General features: G+C 32.0%; 1 protein-coding gene and 1 long non-coding RNA gene across 2 annotated transcripts in view; one reads left to right on the forward strand and one right to left on the reverse strand.

Moving 5' to 3' along the window:
- LOC113509875 (protein couch potato) overlaps positions 1-27,405 on the reverse strand; it is a 217,961-nt gene that overhangs the window by 24,905 nt on the left and 165,651 nt on the right. The gene's annotated exons all lie outside the window — the stretch shown is intronic.
- LOC128201715 (uncharacterized) lies at positions 354-26,365 on the forward strand. Its single transcript, XR_008253390.1, has 2 exons — positions 354-479; positions 25,960-26,365. It is a non-coding gene; the product is annotated as an uncharacterized LOC128201715 (long non-coding RNA).

Consider the following 27,405-nt stretch of genomic DNA (forward strand, 5'->3'; position numbering starts at 1 on the left):
TATATATTTATTCGTTTATATATGTAATTTTAGTATGTATGTATATCAATAATTAGTAGTACCGCATTCGAGTATTCTGACACTTCCCTATGGTTGACTGGGAGAGAATGCTTTTAGCATTAAGTCCGCCATGTACACATATTTGTACTAATGAATAAATAAATAAATAATTTAATTTATATTATTATTATTTTTAAAAAATTTAAAGTTGAGATATGTTGATAAAAGTTAAATAAACCAAGAATTATAATAAGTTAGGTAGTTATTTAGTATTTAATAGCATCTCTTCTACTTATAGATGTTACAATAATTTTAATATGTGTTTAAGTTATGTCAACTGTGCATTACAGTAATCTAGTCGCAGACGGTCGGTTTAAGTTTCATTAAAAGAAGTTCGACTCTACACAAGGCAGAAAAAGTTTCGCAACGAGATAAAGATGCCTTTCATCCTTAAAGCAGACGGAATGCGTCGGGAGACGGTGGGTGGAAAACAATTTATTATTTCCTTTGATAGCTAACAATCTTAAGGAATTTACTTATTTAAGAGAGGAATTTTGGTAATTATGTACGAGTATCATTTGTTTCATAAAATAATATTCAAATTAATATTTTTAGATTCTAATTATCTATATTTATTATATTTTAATTTAAAATAACGATATATGATTAAACACATCAACATGAGATTGACCGCTAAGAGAGTTTTGAATTATTTTGTCTGTCTTTATGTGAAGTTGGTATCTCTCACGCTTAGGCAATTTTGAAGACTAAGATACTTATACTTTTTGTATATTTGTTGCCCTCGTTCTACTGGAAATTTTATCATTTAGATCTAAATATGACAATATATACTCCGCCTGCATGATTTAGTAAAGTAAACATAAAGTATTCTATGTGCTAAGTTAGGATATAACCTACTTGTGTATCAAATTTCATTCAAATGTGTTCTGTAGTTTTTGCGTGAAATAATAACAAACTTTCATTCATTTATTGTTACATTTTTACATACATCAAATTGACCGTATCTGCTGAGTCAAGAATTTTTGAAAATGACGAAAGATGAGTTATGAAAGTGGATGAATCTAAAATTTTTGGTAAAAAAAAAAACAATGACATGGTACTGCTCATGTCTATAAGCGACGGTTACCACTTTCCATCAGGTTGGCCGTCAGCTTGATTGCTATTCTAAGTTGCGTAAAAAAATGTTTGCATTGTTAGACATTTATCTTTGACATTTCATTCTCTCTACCTACTGTGCGAGGAATTTGTGTGGAGATATATAATAATTAAATATGGTTAAATCGATATCAGCAGACTGAAGTTCAGACGTACAGACGTAATGAACAGACAATAGTCCATCAATTGAATCGAATGGAGCGGTCGGTTACAGACCGGTACCTACAAAACGGCCCGCCCAAATTATGTTCAATGGATAATTAATCGTTCCTGTTCACTTCAATAACAATGGCGGCCACATCGAACTGATCATAATAAACCTACTTATATTTTACATTTGAATTATAACTTCACAAAAATAAACGCATTCTGATATTTCACTCAGATTAATATTAATCAATTATAATTTAATTAAAACATTTTTTTTTAAAACCATCGTCAAATTCATATGAATATAAATCTAAATGCATATTTCTTTTTGTTTTTCTTTTTTTACATTTTTATAAATACCACTCCCAGTGGGAACATATTCGAGTCGTGTCATTATCATTTAATTTTAATGGAACCCCTAAGAGACGGTGGATTGCAATTAAAATTTTCCATTTTATTAATTAACGAGCAGAGTTTAAGGTGCTGAGTACTTAACTTATCCTTTACTAACTTAAACATATTTTTTATGATAATTTTTAATTTTCTTTTGCAATATTTTCTTATTATTTTTTAAATCATCTTATTTTTATTTACTTATTGCAGTGTTTATTGAGAGTTTTGTAACTTGTAATAGATGTTGGTGTCTTATCTATTGTAATAAAATAGCAAAGAACGAGATACTGCGTCGGTTTGAAAACAGCCAATGCAATCATTGAGAATATGGTCACAGACTTGTGACGACTTAGGTGGTCTGCTATGTTATATTTCTGAGATTTCTGTTACAAATTTATTGCGTAGGCCAAAGCATGTTCATACTAAATCGAATATGTACTGAGACTGACGTTTCGTTTGACATAAACGCTACCACAAAGTATCAAATCAGCCGAAATTGTACAATTGTGATAACATATTTTTGGCGATTTTAATTATTAACTTTTGTGTTTCATCCAATTAAAAGTGGACATATTTTGATGACAGGTACGCTGTCACTTTTGTTCACAGTTGCTAGTTACTGTGGAGTGTTATCTTATTTCCTATTTGCTGCAATACTAAAAATGTAAACCTATAATTTCCATAGATTTGTAAGTATACCGAAGAGAAGTGATATTGTTATTATTACTACTGTAGGGATAATCCTTAATTTGTATTGGAATTTATTGGTATGGATGAATATACAGGGGTATAAGAGAAACAGATTCTCTCATGTTATTTGAATTTCAAATTCGTATGCAGGTGAGGACTGGATAGAGATAAACTCCTACATGGCTTATGTTTATCCACCCCAATTGAATTTACGCGGAGACTTGCAGTATCTTTGGAAACTTGATTACGAAATGAATGTTGCCGCATTATTGGTAGAGATCCGAAAAAAATAATATAGACGGAATTTAGTCTTTCAATTATTTGTGTATAGCCTAAAAGATGCATTTTTGTATTTATTTGATTTTTATAAATTTTATATTACCTTCGTATTATATTTACTACGTAAAATTAAAAATCTATCCATGCAACAGAACATATTAGGATAGAAATTTCATGAATAAAAATCAAAAAATATAAAAAAAATTAACATCCCATACTGATGCAACGGCTGAATCCGCCGTGTTATTAAGGTAGGTTCATTTTTTTTGTTTTTTTGTTTTTTTCGATCCTTGTTTTTTTTGATGAAAATTTTCAGTTTCGCTATTAGAGCATTCCCTTCAAAAGATGTTAAAGATTTCTATTTCAGCCTATGTATTTATCACGCTCGTTTTCAAGCTTTCATATTGTAATATTGGAATGTTCTATATGGTAAACATGAAAGATACAAGAATAAATAAGGGAAAGTAAATATTACAGAACAAACAACAAAAGATAAATTTCGTTTTAACGAATAATTGGCTACTTTGCAAATCTTGTATTTGTTACACAAAAAGTTTTTATCGCGTATTTCCTGAATAAAATTTATTTTTAAACGACTTCCAAAAGAAGAAGGTTCTCAATTCGCCTGATTTTTTTTTGTTTGTTTTTAAATTCTCGGAAATCTTGTAATTTCCTAAATTTATTAAAAAAAAATTATATAAAACTGAAATTAAATTTTTTAAAGATAAAAACGTGTCTTAGTTATTCATATTGTTCTTTTAGTACAACACAAACATTCTGTTCTAATTTTAGTTACGTTCTAGTTCTGTATTATTCAAGTCTAACTTCACCTATTGAAGGCTGGTATAGCTTAATTATAGATGATGCAGTTGTCTTCCGACGGTAGATAGTATTAAAATTTTCATCAAAATCAACTTATAATTAGAGTCGGAAGAAGCAAGATTTTGTTATGCATAAAAAAGCAGCTTTAATTATCATAAAATTCTAATTCAGGAGTAAACCCTATGGATTTAAAAAACAATTAATAAAATAGGTGTAGAAATGGAGACCTAACGTTAAATTTGCGTAAAAAATACCCATGAATTGAAAAACACTTTAATTTGAAATTTGCTTAAAACTAAATACTTTTTACATTATTTTACTAGGTAAATTCATCGAATATGTATAGATTTGCTAATAATTGATAGGGAGAAGAAGATATATAGGTACAAATAACGTTCCCATAAGAACGATTAAATTCCTTATTCCGGAGCAGCCGGCAGTGGAATTTCCCACCCGACGTCTACATCTGGGGCAATTTTTCACAACTCTATATCTCGAGAGCGGTCTTTGTCTGCTTTGGTACAATGTTTAAGATGATGCTGACAATTTCCTAGACTGTTTCTGTAGGTACTGTGACTATCTCGGTAGGTCAAATGTGACAGCATGTGAATTTATATAATAATAATATATATTTAGGAATTATACATATAGTATAACTTATATAAATAATAACATAGTAAAAATTTTCTTTTTCTATTATTTTTATCTAAATGAAGTGACGACCTCAAAGGCATTGCAGGGACTTATTGGATGATGGCCGAGGACCGTTTCTTACGGCAATCTATGGGAGAGGCCTATTATAAAAACGAAATATTAGATTATTCATTTGTAATAGATAAACTCAAAAATTACTGAATTATTAATTATTACTATATAGTCTATGCCACTCGCTGATAATGTAGGTTTCTATATCTATTATTATTCAAAAGAAATGTTTGTTCTTTGCATAAATATGAGATTATATATAAACTAGTGTTTATTTACTTGCAACTAGCTGTATCCTGTAACTTCCTTTAGATATATAGGCAACCTACCCGTGTTTTAAATTTCATTCAAATCCTTTCAGTAGTTTTTACGTGAAAGAGTAACAAATATCCAATCAGTCTTACAAACTTTCGCATTTATAATATTAATAATATAATAATCCGCTTGTACGCTTAGACTTGTATGTTGTTTCTTGTGGCAAAGCTACCTCTGTATCTCCGCAACCACTCTCCACCTACGATCTGATTGATGGGTCTAATCTCTACAACTATAGAATTCGCTGTAAGATATATAACCGGACTAAACTAGATTGTAGGGCTTACGTGTAATATTTTGTGAGCAGCAATGTAATATAACTGGAGGTTTTTTGTTATTGTATTATAAGTAGTTGTTTACTGTGACTTTGCTTATACTAATTCGTTATCTTCTGTTTCCGCTAGGATTGAGACAATAGGGTATATCTTTTTAAATTTTCATGTTTCTAATCCTAACACGAGGGGGATTGGGGTTATAAGTAATGAGGACTAGCGGTATCCTTGTTTGTAACTTATCATGTCAGGATGACCTCCGCGCGGTATCCCCTGAGAACTGTCGTGCTAATTCTTGATAAAGTAATCACGATGGATCATCTAGTCCGGTTTCATTCTTATCTATTAGCATTGATTGGTATCCTGCCAGCATACCGATAGTGCAGGCAGAGTTACTATCCTATTTTCATCTATTAATTAACAATTTAACTATTAACAAATTGGACCTTATGTTGTCTGAACAAGTAAATATTATCACTACATAGTATAAAACAAAGTCGCTGTCGCTGTCTGTTCGTCCCTATATATGCTTAAATCTTTAAAACTACGCAACGGATTTTGAAGCGGTTCCTTTTAATAGATAGTGATTCAAGAGGAAGGTTTTATGTCTAATATATGCATAATATTGTAGAGAAACCTCTGATAATTTTATAGTTTTCTAATGTGAGGTGATGTAATGTGCACCCGTGCGAAGCCAGGGCGGGTCGCTAGTTATTAATAGTTAAAAATCGTACCCCACAAAAAATCTACTTTAATCGTGACATAACCAGTTATTGGGATTTAAAAACTAAACTCCTTCAACCGATTTTAATAAAATTTCTATGTTCCATAGTTTGTAAGCATATCCTTTCAGATAAAAAAAAATATTATCCAAACATATCGGATTACAACTAACGGAATTATGAGGTAACAAACACAAAAAATACAACCAAATTGAGAACCTCCTTCTTTTTGAAGTCTGTTGAAAGGAACTCTAGCGACGTTATGTAGTGTTTTAGGTTAATACATCAATCATTCAAAGTTAATCTTTTATATGAATAGTTTATTCACAATTCATAACTCATAATAACTCCAGTTTAATAGCGATGTTCGAATAGACAGACTTTATTCTTTCAATTTGATTATGTTTGTATAACTATATTTAAGAATTTAAGTATTCCAAATCACGAAAGCCATTACTGAAATAAAAAAAAAAAACAATCTACGAAACAGTGAAAAAGTTTTATACATTTTTAGCGTTACGACTTCTAGTTTTACAAAGCGTTAACGACAGGAATGTTTGTACGAGTCAATTTTAAGAGCGAATTCAATCAGTCCAAACAAGCAGAAAATCGAACCCCAAATCATTCGATCGTGGTAAATCTCAAATTCCGAGTACGCAGTTAAGGAGCCGGCCCGTCCCGAGCAAGTTGCTGATTTAAATTGCAGATACCCTCGGGAACGAGCGCCGACTCCCGCGATATGCTAATCATAGTCAAGCCAAGGATTATCCCTGTTTACACTCAACAAACTCACTTAATTTCGCACCGACTGGTATATTTGGACGTCAGATGGACACATGGCTTTGTTTAATAAATACCTATATACCAAAATATCCTTATTGCAATAATAAATCTTACTATATACCTACGAGTATATAAACATTGATATACAAATAATTTAAGATAGAGTTTCACAAAAAAACAACTTCAATCGATATAAAACTAGTTATTTTTATTTAAAACTAAACTACACAACCGATTTTGATGAAGTTTCCATGGGCCCAATCTGAAAGTATATCCTTTCAGATAAAAAAAGAATTTTCCAAATCGGTATCGGTAATGAAGGAGTTATGAGATATTAAATATAAAAAACGAGTGAATTAAGAACTTCCTTCCATTTTTAAGTTTATTGAACACCTACGGTTTATAATTTTATAAAAATCAATATATACATGTATACGTCACTGGCATTTTCGAAATGTCAACAAGAATAGGTTAAATGCGCTTTATTTTTTGTATAGTTTTCAGTATCTGATTGAGTATCTAGATTTTATTATATATTATTGTACCTACACAATGTAATATAACTATGTCTTTTAGGATTCAAATTATGTACTACAAGTTTACATTTTGTATAAGTTAGTAAGCCAAGGCTTATCCCTCTTACAAACTCAGCTATGTACTACGAGTAATAACTACATGGTATTTGTTAAAGACATTGAATACCCGATCGTAATACAAACTAAACCCCAAATAACTAATATAGTAGATTCAATTAATTCTAGTTTCAAATTGTAGTTTATCTGAATTATAAATCTGTCTGACAGCGCTTGGAGAATGTTATGAATTGCGTAAAGTTTCCAGTCATATAATATACGAGTCCAATTAATTCATTTTATAACAATAATTATTTGATAGATATTATATTATGAATAATATTGTTCTTTAGTTATTTTGATTGATTATTATGCAAATATTATATAGGAGAAATTCAGTAGATATTCATCTATCTAGCTATATGGCCGTCTTCGTTCGCGTTAAATTTTTGAGAATGGCGTAGTACGAGTAGTCCATGCCAGTATAACTTCACCTATTCTTATATTTATATTAGTAACAACAATGTAATTTAGAATGATATGTATATATTATATTACAAACTTGCTATTATATATGTATCACATGAAAGATAGAATTTCGTTTATATTTTAGATAGAACAATAGAATAGATAGAATAAAAATAAGATAAACCAATTAGAAAATAATACATTATATTAATGGATTATGATACAATATTGTTATGTATTTAGTAAATTATAAAGACTAATAATACTAAAAAATAAACAGAAATTATGATAATACTAAAGAATAAATTAAATTACTTTGTTTATTACATGAGAATTAAAATAGTTTAACACAATTGCTGCTATTATATGGAGTACACTAATTAGTAATAAATTCATTAGAGATTTAATTTTGTCAATAGAAAAGCATTTTAAGAATTTCTTTGAAATTTTCCGATTGATTTTCACAAAAGTTTGCGACACCTTTAACGATGTCTTCCTCGTTTAAAATTCCATCTTTAGGATAAAACTAACATTAAGATTTAACTTTCTCACTTCTAAAATAATTTTAACTTTGTAAAGTTTATTTTCTTAAAAAATAAAATACCTAGAAATATACAATAACCTCTTTTACTAAATAATCTAACATATATATGATCTCATATATTTTATAAATATAGATGTGTATAAATTATGTTTACTTTAACGAAAATTTTAAATATATAGATACTATTAAATTATCAGATACTATTAAAAAAAAGAACATAATGAAAAATCGTCTTTAGTTTAGAAGTCTATTAATTAATTATCTAGAATATAGGGACTCTAGGAAATTCATTAATATCTATTCTTGCTATATATATATATATATATATATATATATATATATATATATATATATATATATATAAAATAGCAAGAATATAGTTTATATTATACTGCTTATAAATATGTATAAAATCTATATATATTTAAAAGTTTATAGGTATATGTAGTTCAGGATCGTACAAATGAGTGTGTGTGGCGTGTTTAATATGGGAACACCTTATATGCTCAGCGGAGGATGATGAATAGATATATTGGAGTAAGAATAATTATAGAGACAAGCTTATAATATATAATTATTAGGATAGTTCACCAAATTTGAAAAGACGTACCCGCGACACCACTAAGAGGTTTGCGAGTAATTATTTGGTGTCCCCATACAGAAAACAACATTATTTTTATATTCAGTAAACATTTAACGTGCTCGGCAAATATCTAGACAGGCAATAAGTACGTCTGAGGCGTCGTAAAGTCGACCAGAGGTGGCACTAATACGAATTTATGTCGATGGACCCGCACCGAGTCGGATATCGACCCGGTGTAGCCTATAAATGTTTCAATTTTCAAAGCCACCATTTTATGTCGTACTATGATGGCTACGGGCGAAAAGGAATACATGTTGTGTTTACATGATGTTATGTTTAGAGGGAAAAGAAATAAATATTTATCGATTACAGTGATCATGGCTGTAATTGTTCATTCTTTAGTTCAGTCTTTAATTTTTAAATAATAATTACGACACTTAGATCAGATAGTAGAGCGACGCGATTAGGAATCATGAATCGAATCGAGTTGTCAGGAGGTATTTTTTCAAATTTTTAAAGTTAAAATTAGATAATATCCTTTAATGTACCACACATTATAATATATTATCAAATTTAAATATTAGTGACAATATTCTAGGTACAGTAACAAATAAAATATTTATTTACATAATTTAAAATTTCGTTCATAAGAACGGATATTTTTATTTGTAAAATAAAACTATTTGCAAAAAGAACCTTCAAATTTAGTGAAGATTAGGGTACACAGATCCCACGGTTTTGTTTACGTGATAATGTACATAAAATATCTGCACTTCTTTTATCAGATTTCATTTAAATCCGTTAAGTAATTCTTGCGTTCAAAAGTAATAAATGCACTTCCATTTACCCATCCATTCTTACAAATATAAACTTTCATATTTATAATATTAATAGAATGTAGTATAACATATACTTATAAAATGCCGTTAAACCGAGAACCTTCTCGTTACAATTATTAGATGATATAGCTAATAATGGGACCGCTATTAAGTGTAGAAACTAAAAGTAATTTCGTGTTATCTATGATTACATCTAAATTACTTTTTGTAGGGAAATTAAAGAAAAAAAAACAAGTTTTACTTAAATTTGTTTTATACGTATATTTATAGATATTATTTTTAAAAGGCAATGTTTACTATTCATTGTTCAAACTGGATTTTATCGTTATACTGCCACATTACAGTCATGAGTTGCTAGCCATAATAAAAATATATTATTAAGCCTGTTATTGCCAAGTTGGTCAGCCAGCTAGGTTTAAAGTGGTGCTGAGTAGGAACACAATATGTTACGACTTCTCATATCCAGGATATCGTAAAAGGCGATCAGAAGATCAAAGCATAATATAGTAGTATTAGAGAGGGAATGACTCTTGCACTCGAAATAAAATACGTTCTCTTGTAAGTAAAAATCAACTATTAAAATATGTTAACGGATGTACATAATAATAACAATTCGAGACATAAAAATCTAGAATATAAAATGTTTATTACAACGCGTGTACTGTTCAATATTACATTTTATGTTTTATCGTTTGCACAATACGTATACGTTCGAAATATTAAAAAGTTCAACAGCTGACGGCATTGACAAACAAGAGCGTGTAAGCTCACGGACGACGTTTAACTTATATATCGAGTTTTGGAGAGGAAATCTGGGAAATTTACATGAGAAAGCCGCGTGGAAAGAGGTCTGCGTTCTTGGAGATAGCTCGGGATTCACCGTCTCCTAACAAGGGACGGGAATGTTTGAGGTATCCGAGGCAAGCACGCGGAATACGAGTGGAATATTTGATTGAAATCGTAAACACGTTTAATATTGAAGTTTTTGAAGATATAAATAAATATAATATAAACTCATTTCACTCGAGTCACGAATAGCTCTAGATATAATTTATCAATTTTGCACTTGATGGTTGATACCGTTTCTCCAGTTAGCGATATAGCGATACGATAACTGGGAATAAGGCTAAAATGATCAATTTGATGTAATATTGCAAATTTCATGCAACACCAAGCCAACCTCGTTAACGCCGTTGCTACCGTTTAACTTAAACTTATTTCATAACTAAAACTCTTCACTATTAATTATTATTTATTTATCATTAATTAAAGAACACTATATATTTTATTACTAAATATATATAAATTAGAATTTTAAAAATTTGAATGTGCAATATATTGAGAATTTATTAATGAACTTATTTAAAATATGCACTAAAATGTAATAAAGCACACACTCAATCATAGCAAACTCAAAGTTTTTCTATTATAAGAGTTTGTTAGCAAACAAGATCAAGCGTGCCCCCCACAGCTGACATTAAAAGATAAATACAGCGTAGGCCCCACGTTGGGCGCCAAAGTTCGCGATATGTGGCCTACCACATGAGTAGTAATTAACACCGCCCGCGACCTCATCCCCCTGTAACACGTTCCTGTATCCACACGTTACCCTCCCCTTTGCCTCACTCCCCATCTCAAAGTTCTCATCCCACACAACACACAGTGAGGCACACCGATTGAATTAAACTTCGGCAGGGTTATTGTGGTTCGGATCCTAGGTCGGTTTTGTCACTCGCGTTTTGTGCAGCTGCGATTAAACTAGTAATACTTGTTCGACGTTTATTAGTTTTACTTCTATCTTTTTATAACTAGATTGGAATTCATTGTATTGATAATAATAACATATGCTATATAAATTGGTGTAGTTAGTTATAAGAGATATCTATTGTATTTGATAAACTATGTATCCTAAACTTGGGTTTTGTAGTCGACGTTGAAATTGGCTTTAAACTAATATCTATATAATATATATATTTCCATTTACTTACTATCTATTCTTATTTTGTTCAACATGAAAATATCGTAAGAGTCTATACCTAAATGAGAATCAGCGATAAGCCTCATTATCTAAGAGTCCAATGTCAACTATTATGAAAGTTTTCCGTCTGTACGAATGAAACAAGAGTGTAGTGCACTAGGATACAAGCCTGGGGGTGGTGTGCTACCTAGGGCACAATTAGCGCGCGCGACTCAACACGACTTGAGTTTTAACAACATGCTCGGAACACTCGGCATCATTCATACGAAATGATACAGATCTCGTAACGTAGGGGCATGCTAATGGAGTGCAGAGTGGTAATGATATTACACAGAAATTAATAATTCTAATATTTAAGTAGTATATATAATAAATATTAATTAATAATAATAAACAATAAAAAAAATGTTTTCTCTAAATTTTATCTTCAACTGAAATTTGCCAATTTCGTGCCGACTTTAATTATTCTTTATGCAATCGATGAAGTAGATTAACAACATGAAGTATCATCAATTCCCGTATAATTGAGAACCTCCTTTTGGATGTCGTTTAAAAATATTTTTTTTTTTATTTTCTTTTTTTTTACGACTCTATATTTCTGTAATCCGAAATTGATGGTCAGGCACACTAACAGGTATTATGTAGTCAGTCATAAAGTACCTGTAGTAAAATTTTGCGAGCGTAGCAACGTTGAAAATGCAACCGCTATATTGTTAAAGATAATTGCAATTTGAATTATTAGAAATGAGTATTTGTAAACATCAGACCCTAATGAAATATCCTTTAATAAACCACTCGGAGTATTTTACAAGTGTAATTTGTAAATGTAAGTAGGTGTACCTATTAAACTCGAAATAATTTGAATATAAATGAGATTCTAAAGTGGAATCTGATTGTACATTACTGACGGTTTTGCTTCATCTAGCTATTTCATTACAAGTATATAATTCATACGGGTACGATGAAAGAGTTGCCTTTAAAAATTTTTTTCTAATAGAATGAATAAAAATTTATTTCAATAATTCACAACACATACTTACATGTACTTAGGCTGCGAGTAATAACTATATATAGAAGTAAAGTTTACGTTTAAATGTTATTATTAATGTAAAATTGAGTTTGTTTGTTTATTACTTCTTAGATTCTTCAAGGTTCAATTATTCTTGAAATTTGGCGCTCTCCTAATATTTGGTATAAAGAAGACAATAGGCTACTTTTTATTTTATGCAGATATGTAAAAATAATAATAATCTTTAGTAATGGCAACTCATGAAGAGTATCATGGGCGACATAGTATACTTTGTTATGTTCATGGTACTGTTCATCTCTATCGACTACGGTTACCAATTTCCATCAGGTGGGTTATCAGCTTGTTTGTCATTTTAAGTGGCATAAGTGGTAAAAAATATGGACTGATTGTTTAAAACAACAAAAACATATATTAATGACGATGTTGTTTCCTCTATCTATTTAATTTGATAGTAGTTGAGTTTATACCTATGAGAAAGTCGTTATTAAGCTTGTTATTAGACTTGTAAAGTTATTATTAATTAGGTATATGTAAGAAAAGAAGTTCAGTACGAATAAATTTACAAAATTCAAATTTTCTCGCAAACTTGTTAAATTGTTAAAATGTACCTATAGGGGGTTGTTGCATGACTAGCGTTGCACATGAACGGAACTTATAATGTATTCAAGACTTATTCATGTTTTATAAGAGGGGGTTACTAAAGTGCCATTATTGTGTGTTGTGTGTGCTCGTAACACAAACATGTCGCGTCAACGTACCTTCCAATTAACACGGGACCAAGTTCGCGAGTATGTCTCAGATTAGGGTTGTCGTTGTGAAATATTAGTTAAATCATATGCCTCTTATTTTTCTCGGTTTATATACTGAAATAAGTGGCAATTTTCTTCCGTACGAATTATTTATTAATTGGGCTAGGTTTTACCTACGACTTCGTCAACATAATCGGGATATATTCACTGACCTGGATACCAAAATTGAATACCAAATTTCATAGTGTTTGATTAAGCCGTTAAGGCGCAAAGATATAACAAATTAAAGTAAGAATGAATTATTTACCTACAAAAAGCAAAACAATTTAAATTAATTTCACTACTAACTTTAGAATGTTAGTAAAGTTGTAATAACACTATACGAACTACTTTCAAAATGTCGTTGAAAATGTTAATATTTATCTACGTAATACATTTGCTTAGAACCTCTAAAATTATTATTTACCTATTTAGATATTAGCATCTTACACGCATTATATATATATCTCCAAAAACTTAGGTTTGAAATTGTAATTGACATTCTGATCAAACAAATGAGACACAGTGAATTCAGAGCTCGGTGTTAGGAGCGTACTAAATACTCATCTGTACGCGTCAACTGCACTAAGACAAATCCAGGGTAATCCGGACGGTTGGCAACCCTATCTCAGGCGAGTATTACACATTCACACATGCCGGAGGTGGCATAGCAATCTCGCTAAAATGGGATAAAAACGATTATTTGACAGAGTGAATGTTTAATTTGGGGGTTCACTGTTTAGCCTCGTTACTGTTATATGAATATAACCTTTATGCCGTATATTACATGGATTGTTAAGTTTATTTTCTGTCTGTCGGTGGGAAAGCAAACTTAAGCTAATATTTATAGTAAAGGTAATATTATACTTATTATATTTTAATATAGTGGCAGTTATAATATGAAATTGAACAAATATATTTCTACTAATATATACTGTAAACAAAAAAAATCAACCTTTTCAACGATGATATTATCCCTAAAATTGGAGAAAAAAAAAACAACAAAAGGATTATTACATAATTTAACAATAGCTTTTACTTTGAGTATAAAATCAATTATTAAGATCAAATGCGGCCTTCTCTCTACTTTCTTGTTAGACTATAAGGGTATGCAAGTGTGAGAAAAGGCATGGGTAGGTCCTTTAATCTCTGCAGTCGAAATCTCAAACTCAAAAGTATAGGTATGTTAGCATGGAAGCTAAGACACTCTTTGAAAGAAAATTAGAAGCATTCAAAAGGTGTATAGAAGAAAGCTAAAAATATCGTGGACGTATCATGTGAAAATTTAAACTGTTTTGCGAAGAACGAAGAAAAACTTGGTGAAGACCATCAAAACAAGGAAGCTTTAATATTTGAGTCATATAATGTGGAATGATAGGTTACTGTTACTATAAATAGTATCTAAGGTAACATATAAGATCTCGAAAATCCTGTTTGAGGATTTCTCTTTCTTTCTCTTCTTTGACTTCTGATAGGTGATAGCAATAAAATCGAAAAGAAGTCAATAAATCTTATTTACCTATTGATAAATCATAAACAAAGTTTTTTTAAGTTATATGTGTATGCGTATGGCTGTGTTTTAGTTTGAAAGGTGGGATATGACAGTGAATTGATGAACAAGGTACAGAGGAATAAAACCTGAGTCCTCAGGAATGGCAACGCCTGGAGGGATTATGTATTATACATAATACTGCTCGTGTCTATAGGCAACGGTTATCACTTTCCACAAGGTGGGCCATCAGCTTGTTTGCCATGAAGCAATTTGATTTTATATTTCAGTTATGTTTTTTGGGACAAAATAGTTATAGTTCGGATACAGTTTTAGATTTTTATGACAATTCCGATGCAATCTGTATATACGCAAGCTTTTACCATGACAACTGTTCTCAGTTGTGAATGAATGATAAAAACGTGTCAAGTATCATTACTTTAATAGTGCTAAAGTAGGCCGACGGGACTAAGCCAGAAGAAAACTAGGTTTTCCTTACTCGCGACTTTGTTTTACGTTATAAAAGACGCAATGCCACTGAGGATTCGTTGCTGTATTTCAGAATGAAATATTATTGTACATCTGCAGTGCAATTTTTAAGTGACTACAAAAAGATAAGTGAAGGAGGTTTTCAATGTGTTTGTATATTTTCTGTGTACATTACACGATACGAGTATATTCGCCATTTCTGAATTGATTTTGATACATATTTTCACTCGATGGAGTCAACTTTCATGTTGTTCTCATCATAATTTTATGATTATTGAAGCAGTTAGTTTTATTTTGGAATAAAAACTTACTTGTAGATACATAATTCAAAATTTTAATCTTATATCTAAGGAACATATCCGAAAATACCCTAAAATCAAGGCGAATTCCACAGAGGTAGAATAAAATTATATGTTTCGTTATAAATGAATTCGTCGGTTTAATCTATCCGCAATAAAAGATATTCTATATATTTAAACGTATAAAGTACAAATCCAAAAAAGTAAGTGTAGTATAAATATAGGTTTCATTAAAAAGTAATCAGGTATTTTATTATTATTTCAACCGTTAACTATCCACTGTTGAACATAGACTTGCCCCATACGGGGAGTTTTGCCAGTAGTTGCCACGTTTGGCAAGCGGGTTGGCAACTGCAATTAGGTTTTTAGAGATGTTTTAAGAGGAACGCTGCTGCCCGTTCTTCGCCCTCCCTTAGTCGACGCTTACGATACCTATGGGAAAGGAAGGGCCTATTCTATGCCAAGACCACACGGTATATCAGACAATCAGGTATGTACTATGAATATAATGGTACAGGTACTTGCTTCGACAAATCTTATGTTTTTGCAAAGTATCCATATCAACATGTTATTCATACTATTTTATACATCGTATTTCTACAGTATGTGTATTAATAATGTGCCTTATAAAATAAAGTATCCAATCTCACAAACGTGGTTTTGCCCCCTACCTCCACTATTCTGTCTCTTAAATTGGAGCAAACAATACACGTTTATAAAATTTCATTATCATCGATTGAGTGGTATCGGAGATAAGCGTGAACGGACATCGTGACACGGGATTTTTATATGTTAAGATGTGGTTGGTACAACAGCAATTTACTCGAGCCGGCTCCGACAGGCACTCCACACGTTGAGATTCTGAGCATGCTCTGTGCACTTTAAACTCCTTTATAAGTTGGATAGTGACGCCCACCAGCCTCGTTTCTACTTATTAGCACTTGCTCATTTGCGTTCTATTATACTTATCAAATGTGAAATTATTATTAGAGTATCTACTAACATAGTGATGTTTTAGAAACTAAAGTAAAAATTTCTTGTACTAACAATATTTAACTATCAGTTATGAGTTCTTAATTTTCAAGTGAAAATTACAAATAGAAATTTGAAATTTAAATATTTGCACACTAAAATAATTATTTTAATTAGTATTAGGTGTCCTATCTAAGTTTATATAAAAATATGGTTTGGGTTTAGTTCGGTTGATTATGTTGTCCATTTTCATTTATTTTCTTTTTTCAATAATGTTTTGAGTTCAGTTTTAAAACGAGGAACTTCGCTATCTGACTGTATTTTTAGCAAGTATTGTGTAGTTAATAAGATTTATTCTTGTTTTGGTCTGAAATTATTTGCGTTATGACTGAATACATTTTCTTTACATTTATGTATATACGTAACAAGCTGTTATGAATATTGTATAGGTTATGTTGTTATATTATGTATGATAATAAACATATACTTTAGTTTAATAATAAATACAAATCACTCTCACTCGTATTAAAAGAGGGAAAATGTAAAAAAATAAGTAAACGTTTTTATTAGTTTAAGAGATTATTTAATATAATATAAAAATAACTTTTGACCGACCCCAACTCTTAAATTGTACAAACTTGCACTTTACCAATTTTTATCTTTAATGCGTTAGCATAATTATAATATTTGAGCTCAAAAGGGAATCTTTAAACGTGGGTGGATTTGTTGACTGTTTACTTGCAAATAAAATTTCTGTATTCAATAGCTCCCCAAGGTTTGTATGCCTATGTCTATCACGAATTTTTATTTGGTTAGGCGTATTGACTTGTTTATTCTTATTATATTATGTCCTTTGGCAAAAAAATTTTATTGAAATCACGGAAAGGAATTGGAGTGACATAATCTTTTTTACTGTTAATATTGTTAGAGTATATATAACCTCAATGGTAAAAATATTAATTCTTTTTATTAATTGACAGTCTACTAATAAAACTTGAAGACCGATGTCTTTTCGTGTTGCAGTTTATTTTAATTTAGCTTTATCCAACATGGTAGCAGAGCGTAAAGTGAATATATTTTAATTTAAAATCACTGTATTTGCTTGCGGTGACGATTTACGGAGTAAAGTCAATTTTCAATAGCGATTTGAGGAAAAATGGCGACTACGAATTCAGTCGTTGTTCCGGCTATAGAAAGGTTAAATGGGCTATTAAATTACACCCAATGGAAGTTCAACATGCGTATGGTCCTAATGCACGAAGATTTGTGGGACTGCATAGAACGGACAGATGCTGGAAAACCTCGTTGCGATGACAGGAAAAAACAACAGAAAGCGCTAGCAAGAATTTGTTTGAGCTTGAGTCCAATGGCTGTTGTACATGTTCAGAATGCCCTGACTGCATATGAAGCTTGGGAGAACTTAGAAAAAGCGTACGAGGATAAAGGTCTTACAAGAAGACTGGGTTTGTTACGTACACTTTTTAGTCTAAAGTTAGAACAATTTGCAGACATGGAGACGTATCTATCACAAATATGTAGTATTGCTCAACAACTGGTCGACATTGGCTCTCCGTTAGATGATGAATTTTTGGCGGTAATAATGCTAAGTGGATTATCACAATGCTATGATCCACTAATCATGGCACTGGAAAATTCTAATCTGAAGTTATCTAGCGAATTTGTAAAAATGAAACTATTACAAGAGGATTTGCGACGGAGTAATGGCGGTTCGGAACCGGCTGAGACAGTGTTAGTAGTGAAACGGCAACAGAAACGGATAAGGTGTTTTTGCTGTAAGAAACCTGGACATTATGCAAATGATTGTCCTAGTAGGTTTACTAAGAAAACCGAAATATCCAGCGGTTCATCGGTAAAGGCTACGATGGTATCTGCTTTATCGACGACTGTACGGCAAGATGCGTTCTACATTGATTCAGGCGCGAGTTGTCACATGTGTAATAGTGTTGATATTTTATCTGATTTTGTACCGGATGAAAGTGTAGAAGTTACTGTAGCGAACGGTGAAATACTTCGTAGTGCGGGTCGTGGTAGTACAAACTTTTTAGTCAAAGCGGGATTAAAACATATAAATGATGTATTATTTGTACCGAATTTGTCATGTAATTTGTTGTCAGTCAACGCATTGACAAATGATGGGTATAAAATTTTATTTTCGTGTGATTTTTGTCAAATTCTGCTAGGTGACAATATTATAGCGACTGCACGAAGGGAGAATGGTTTGTATAAATTACAAATGTGTAAAATTTCACGTAATGTTCAGCATAGAGTAACTGATACAAAAACTGTACAATTCGATCTTTCTCTAGCTCAAGGGAAAAATGCGGTGATATTATCGCCGCCGTCAACAACGTCAGATATGTCAGCGTTTCCTGTGTCGACTGGTAGGCGTGTTGATCAGAACACGTGGCATCGTAGACTTGGACACCTGAATGCTAAAAGTATGGGATTACTGAAGCGTGGAATGGCAGATGGAATCTCGTATGGTAATGAGTATGAACCGTGTGTTACCTGTATAGAGGGTAAGTTACCAAAATTACCTTTTCCGAAAAAATCATTTAATAGAGCATCTGACGTATTAGGGTTGATACACACTGATCTGTGTGGACCCTTGCCTAAAAGTTTAATAAACGGGGCTAGATATTTATTGACTTTTATTGATGATTTTTCGCGGAAGACGTTTGGTTATTTCATCAAAACTAAGGATCAAGTATTAGATTGTTTCAAAGAATTTAAAGCACTTGTTGAAAATGAAACGAATAAAAATATTAAGGTTTTGAGAAGTGACAACGGGGGTGAGTATGTAAATAATTCATTTAAAGATTTTATGAAGATCCATGGTATACGTCATGAAACTACAATTCCGCATTGTCCGCAGCAAAATGGCGTAGCTGAGAGGGCTAATCGTACTATTATTGAGTCAGTAAGGTGTATGCTGCGTGAGTCAGGTCTTGGTGATGAATTTTGGTATGAAGCCGCCAGGACAGCTATTTATTTAAAGAACAGGTCACCTACAAAAGCAGTTCGTGGAGTTACACCACAAGAAAAGTGGAGTGGTCAGAAGCCAGATATTCAACATCTTAGAGTTTTTGGATGTCTAGCGTATGTGGTTGTAAATAAACGTAAAAAAAAATAGATTCTAAAACGAAGATGTTTGTGTTTATAGGTTATTGCGAAGTGAGTAAGGGATATCGTCTAATAGATTTAGCATATCCTACTAAAGTAATTATCGCAAGAGATGTTGCATTCCTAGAAAACAAATTTATCAAGGATGTACAAAGAAAACCTACAACACAGAATATTTTGGAGTTTAATTGGATGCCTGATATATGTAGCAGTGTGTTTCCGTCCAGACATAGTGCATGCAGTGGATGTGTTAAGTCAATTTGACAATTGTTATTACGAAGTTCACTGGAAGGCGGCGAAAAGGGTTTTTACATTATTTAAAAGGGACTATTGATTATTGCCATAACTATAAACAGTCAGGATTAAATGTTACTGGTTATATGGATGTAGATTGGGCTGGTGCGCTGAGCATTAGGTACCTGTCGCTCATCAGATGGTTGCTGACGTCTTAACAAAGCCTCTCTCTGTTGAAAAGCATCAAAAATTTGTTTCGGGATTAGGCTTAAATGTTGTAGACAAATGCGTTGGTTGACAACTGTATTATACAGTGTTATAGTTTTATGTGTTTGTTGACTATTATTACCATTGCGATTAAGGCGGCGTGTTAGAGTATATATAACCTCAATGGTAAAAATATTAATTCTTTTTATTAATTGACAGTCTACTAATAAAACTTGAAGACCGATGTCTTTTCGTGTTGCAGTTTATTTTAATTTAGCTTTATCCAACAAATATATTTTTACAGTTGTTTTACTTTTCAAGTGTAAATAAAGAAACTTAAAAAAGAGTTCAACATTTGATATTATTGTTTGTCTGTAGATATTTACGAAAGCTATTTAAAGAGCTAGAATTTACAATGTAGTCCAACAGGTTTCCAAATGAGAAGTTCAATTTTAGATAGGTATCTTCTTCCCCGTCGGCTGAACTATTTAACTATTAAACCAGGCCGCCAGTGAGCTAACGTATTCATGACTTTGAGAATAGCACCCTTATTTTACGAGCAGTGGTCGCACTGAATCGGAAAGGTAACCTATTCGGGCCCCAACTATGTGAAATATTACGCTACCATATGGTACGTAATTTGAGGGACCCACGAAATGTTTCGGAAGGGTTCCTCATAAGCGCATGGGTTCATTCTGGGTGAATCTTTCGATAGAGCATTAAAGTCGACTGGTAACCCTCATATTTGTCTGTAATATCAAATGATACTACTAGATTTATATTTTTGATAAATTATGAAAAAGCAAGTCAAAATCGGACATTTAAAATATATATAATTAGAATTGCATTGAATTTCCTGGCAAGATAAAAGGAAAAGGCGTAATACTTGAAACATATTTCGCTCGGTTTTATTATTAACATAATTGTAACTTCAACATTATAATTTACAGTGATATTTCCGAGAATTCTACTAGGAATCGAGAAGAAATCTATAAAGACCAAAAGAGGACAAATTGTGACACCGTATTTGTATTCGACGAAAATAATTCAATCTACATACAATTGGTTTTCAGCCCCCGCCCGTACTACGCACAACTGTACCCCCAGACTACCTTGTTACGCGATTTCCTTTTTCAACTTTTAATATTTATATTTGGGACGAGCTGCCGACCAATTAGGCGGCGCCGAATTCAAATTGGCAGATTATGTTGACAGTTGCCAGGTGGCGACCGTGTGCGTCGCGCGTCTGACGTTTGGAAAATCGAAATTTATACCGACGTATGCGTCCTCCGACATTTAATGACCTCCTTTGAAGTGCTGCAAAATGGCCGTAAAGCTATTTGTGGCACTAACGTGACGAGTGTTTGAGATTAATGTTTCAACAACATACCGCAAACCGCTGTCAAACAAACGATATCACGTGTTTCATTACCTGAAAAGATTAACAAAATATTATTAGTGATAGTAGCTACTTTGATAAAATTGGGTAAATAAAATATAACAAATTGGTTTTTACTTGTACATATATTTTTTTAAATAGGCTCTAATAAGAAAATATAATGTAATAAAAATCTAATTGTTTTTAGTCATACACGATAACATTTTGAAAGTCTAAGTAACGAACGTAGATTTACGTTCGTAGACTATAGTACTACGCCTGCGGCCTATAGTCTGTGGTTGCTATACTATTCGATTGGCCTATTTATTAATTACTAAGAATTTTATTTTTTAAATTACACGCAATTATATATTAACTAGCGGCCCGTCCCGGCATCGCACAGGTGGATTGGCCATTAAGGCTGCACACGCGACAGAAGCTTAAAAACAGAGTAACTTCTCTTGTTTACCCAACATTTCCCTTCACTGTTCTGCTCCTATTGATCGTAGCGTGATGAAAATATACTATAACCTGCCCAGGAGTATGTAGAATAATTGTACCAAGTTTCGTTAAAATCCGTCGAGTAGTTTTTGTTTCTATAACGAACATACAGACAGACAAAAATTTTATAGATTGCATTTTTGGCATTTCACAAAAAATTTATTAACTGCATTATCGATCACTAATTACCCCCTGATAGTTACTTTGGAAATATAATTCATGTACAGAATTGACCTCTCTACAGATTTATTATAAGTATAGATAAGTATTATTGTTTTACGTTTATTACTACAAGTTATGCACTTTTATGGCAGTGAAATTACAAAGTACAGAGGCATAACACGTTAGTTATCAGGAATGGCAAACCATGAGACCACCATGAACGGTACAATGTACATCGTGATGTACATGGTGTTTTCTATATCTAGATATACGTGACAGTTACCACTTTCTAGTATACGAGTCATCAACTTGCTTGCCATTTCACGTTATATTAAAATGAGCTATTTTTCAGTGGATAAGTAGAAAATGTGATGAAGATGAAAATACATCGTACATTCTATATAATACGTGTAGCAGGGGAGGCAAAGGAAACGTCATCTTAATTATAAAACAAGGTAGTACCGATAAATTATGAAAATCGTAGAACATATTTCATCAAGGTGGGAAATGAAAGTGGGCCATTTGGATAAAGATTTATCGTTGACTGGGAAAAGTTCAAGAGGATTTTGGAAAATATTTCAGCATTTAGGACGTTAGTCCCATGTTGGATGGAACCTCATAAAAAGATAAACGTAGAGTTATTGTACGTTGGATTAAATATACATATTTTCTTCATAGTGCTTTTATTTAAAAGTAGAAAACATGTTGCCCTTTATATATTACTAGCGATATGGCCCAGTTTCGCTTGGGTAGACAAAATTTTTGAAAATAACATAGCAGTTTATGTTACATGTTGATAATGTGAATTTCTATAAGTAAAAGAATTTTTAAAATCATTTGAGTAGTGTTTGAATTTGTCCATTACAAATGAACAATTAAATTCTTCCTTTTTATAATATTAGTTTAAATGTAGTTTCGTTCCAGTCAATTGTCGCATATACTCATATAGTATTTACTTAACTATATGTTTAATCCACAATTGCAATTAAATTCATATAATGTAAGAACACAAATTCATATATGTAATAATTTATAAATTCTAAACAGTGCGTTTCTTTTTATAGATGTATTCACAATTAAGAAAGTTATTAATTTGATTGTTTTTGTTCTCAGTCTGTGTGTAGTAGATAGAAGTAAAGTAAGTTCTGTATGTAGTAAGAATACACTATTTTCATTTTCAATGTCTTAAGAATCGAGTAAGGGAATATACCACAGCATATCTGTGTAGGAAAAGTTAAAGTATATCAAGCGGCCTGAATAATGCGGTAATAGGAGGGAGACTAATATTCTTCTCTTATTTGAGGAGAGATCCGTGCTCAGTAGTAGAAAGATGATGATGATTAAGACGGATATATGACAAAGAGAGTCCTCGACCTTTATCCTACTTCAAATATTTATTTAATTCTTTAATATGAAAGGTGTAAAATGTATTTAGTAATAAAAATGGGAGGCTGACTAAGTACGCTACAGGCGACATCTGTCTGCGGCTGGATTTATCTCGGGACAAATTGCATTGCCGAGTCGGCGGGCGGCGCGAAGCCATCCTTTGTGCAAATGAGACATGTAACAATGCCGAAAACGGTTTCGCTAAATTAATATGTTTGCACCATCTTGAACCGTCTTGTTTACTTATTTAAATGAGATCTGACCTCATATTAAATAAGATGGTAATTTTTCATCCTCAATTTTATTAAGTGTAAATTATTTTTTATGATAAATATTACCAATGCGATCTTGTGAGTGCGATAATCGTAAATTAACAATAACAATAAACTGTGTGATACATACGAAATATGTAGGTATGAAGCAGTGATTTGTTTTTAATCACATAATAGTGTTAAATATATAAAAAAGATTTTAGAGGAGCGAGAAACACTAATTAAAATATCAAGTCAACTTCCCGAATAAACCAAACCTTAAAGTCACGATGAGACAAGTTGACAAAATTTATCCCTTCAACTCGGTTTGTTTAAACGTTAATTATCGTTTTATTTATGTTAGGAATATTCTAATTTACCTCGAGCTAATACCGGGCCTGTTCCCGAGACGAGACAAGACGGCTCCTGTCCCGCTATCTGACAGATGTCTTACGCGCGCTCGGATTTATCCTTATATAAATTGCCAGCGAACTCTGCACTTTATACTGTTGCCAAAGTAGATGTACAAAACTTATGCGTAAACGCCATTTTATCTGTCATGTAAGTATTGATTAAAATATTTGTTTTTCTAAATAGCAGCTACTTTTTCAATCTGATCTTCATAAGTGAATCATCCTATGGAAACGCATTATACTAAGATAAAAGCCATTGTCAATTAAGAACATGGTAGTTTATGTTAAGCGAGTCTCAGCTAAAACCAAAATAAGATTTTCACAGGGTAAACTAACTAATTATACAGCAACAGTCTCTCTTATTAGTTCGCTCCTCATTTAATGAAAATCAATTATTGTTGGACTAATAAAAATATATTTAAAAAGAGAGTCAGAGAGTTTTCTGTATTGGACACCACAATTCATTATGTCAATTAACACATTATATCCTTTTATTTGATATTTATAGATTTATTTTTAGGAAAACATACCGATGAATGACAATCAATACATAGTCAAATTATATCTATGTTGAGCCAAGAATAGTTTTCACATACCATACATATTAAATACAATATATGATTGTAATAACTATTTATCACCATAGTTCAAGTTTAAGAAAATCTAATTATTGTATTAATTGAACTAAAATCATATTATTATATAGGAAGGAAAATAAAAATAGCGTAACCGGTTTTGCTTTGGAGACATAAGTATCATAATTTATGAAACATACACCTTTTGGTATTTACACCCCCTTCTGCCGGATACTACGTCGACCTTCTATAGCCCATTGTTTTAAATATGCATCGCACCGTCTCGGCTCCCGAAAGTGTCTCAAAAGTGCCCTGGCACTTGTTTGAATATTTAAAAAAGGGAACTCCAATCGACTCGCAATTTCGTTTTCAGTTGTTTTCACGCCTTGTTCATGCTATCTCGTTTTGTCCGTTCGGTCACTACTCAGAATTTTAGTCGATACAAACAAATACTGCAAAAATCTTGATTAAATACGGGAATTGACAGAATCTCGAAGTGTTTTTTTTGTTCTACTATTGAAGGGTCTTGCGATTGATCACGTTCTCACCTGATGAAAAGTCATAATGTGGTCTAAGACAGAGCTTGTGGGCCCACGAATAGCTTATTCACATTTGCCTTAAATTGGTGCAAATAAGTGTATAGTTTATCAAGACAGGTACATAATATTAATTGGTCAAGATGTCATATAAGTTTATGTCTTAACATACGAGAAATTTTATAAAAAATGAAAATGGTATTACTCTACCTATTTAATTATTAGATGCTGGAAATGCGCTATAGAGGTATGCATTCTTGACTTCATTCTCACCTATCTATTCTGTCGCAATTACCCTGTCAATTGACCTTTCGTGACCGATTCACTAGGACTTAACTATGAGGGAGAACCGCGTTGAAGTCGATTTAACAGAATATATTGTTTGCAATGGGACTGCTAGAAACCATTACTATTTTCTTCCTCCTAGTACAAGAGAGGTGAGGGGAAACAGATTGTTAGCAATGGAGTTTGACATTGCTAGCAATATGCCCTATCAGGTCAACCTCCATGTAGTTCCCCCTGGAAACCATCGTTCAATTCTTGTTGAATTCGTCACGATGGGCTAACTGACCTACTACATCCTCACCTATCATCCCTCACTAGTGCCCCGCCGGTGTATATATACCGGCGCCGATAGCGCGGGTGACGTTACTATTGCATTATCACCCATTAAAAAATTACAAGAGCGGTGTCACATCAGCATAGGTACTACGTACATTACAGTACATTGTGGTATCTACATGGTTTTGTTTATATTTTTATAGGAAGGAATGTTTGGTGAACTTTATTAATTACAATTTCTTCTTCGTTACAGGATGCGAGCAAGAAGACTCTTTAAAGGAGATGTTCATAACTGAGTAAAGAAGAAAAGCATAAAATGTCCATCCTTGCACATAATATTAAAAACGGCCTTATCATTAACAAGTTCAATAAAGAATATGTAAAAATAAAATATTTAAGTGAAGGAAATCGTTGAATTGGAGGAAGGATATACTTTCTTAGCTAAGAATTTTGGACGATGAATCCGAATAAAGAAGCTTCCAAAGTGAGAGGATAGGTAGAGAATTGTAGGAGAAAAAAATAGGGCTACAGGTGCAGTAAGTAGAGCTAAGTAAACAGAAAGAAGTGTATTTTTTATCAGTGAGTTTATCAATGTATTCATATTATTATTTATATTGTTTGCAAATAAAGTCTTCTGACAAATGAAATAAAAATATAGTTATATAGATAAAAAAAAATAGACATAGGCACTGAAAAAAACTAGTGCTAGGCAAACAATGTAAAGTAAATTAAAAAACAAATTGAACACAAATATACCTAGTTTGATACCAAGCATAAATTCGAATACAAAATAAAATATGAACTGGTATTCATTTGTGCGATGAAAACAGTAGCCGGAAGCACCGACCAAAATGTAACGGGGACGTTACAATAAATTATTAGCATGTACCCGATTATCATCCAATTTTAACATTTATAGTTACAAATATTTAATACGGTGTTTATAATTATCATAATGTACCTGTTAGTAGCTTATAAAACACGTTATAGTAACCTAAAAGTTTCTTTTAAATACAAAATTATTGAGGAATTAATAGCTTCTTTTTTTTTATTCAAATCAATAAATCAATTTGGCTACATTTGTACAAAATTTTTGCTAATATTTAAAACACATAGAATTTTGTATGGAAAACAGAAATGGAATGGTAATTAAGTCTGTGTTATTAATTTACGTTTGCGTGGTACTGGTGAGCAGCGATAGGTAAGGACGAAGTCACGTTGGCCTGTCGTGATGAATTCTCCGGGAATTGACTATTACAGTTTTAAGGGAGACTGCATGGAGGTTGACATAATATTGCTAGGAGCGGGACTTCTATTTCTTGTTATTACATATTTTCCTCACTGTACGAGTATATACATAAGGGAATTACCTTTAATTGTCTATTTTTATTCTGCTCAGGCAATAAGATCCGATCAATTGATATAATCCCATTATGCGGACGAAGACGCAGGTATAATTAGTAAAGATACAAAATCAAATGCCATAAACATGAAAATGTACCGCGTAGTAAGAGCATACTTAATATATAAAACGCTAGAGCTGTGCCCGGCCATTAAACAAAGTGAAGCTAATGTGGTAATGCAAGGTATAGTGTACTGCAGAGTTGCATCTCAGCCGAGTGGCGAAAGACGCAATCTGCATACATTAGCCTAACGCCTCTTAGTTTTGACACCTGCTCGTTCAGGCTGGCTGAAAATG

Source organism: Galleria mellonella, unplaced genomic scaffold (genome assembly GCF_026898425.1).
Source record: "Galleria mellonella isolate WM207_F2 unplaced genomic scaffold, CSIRO_AGI_GalMel_v1 utg57, whole genome shotgun sequence".
In the NCBI taxonomy this organism is placed as follows: Eukaryota; Metazoa; Arthropoda; class Insecta; order Lepidoptera; family Pyralidae; genus Galleria; species Galleria mellonella.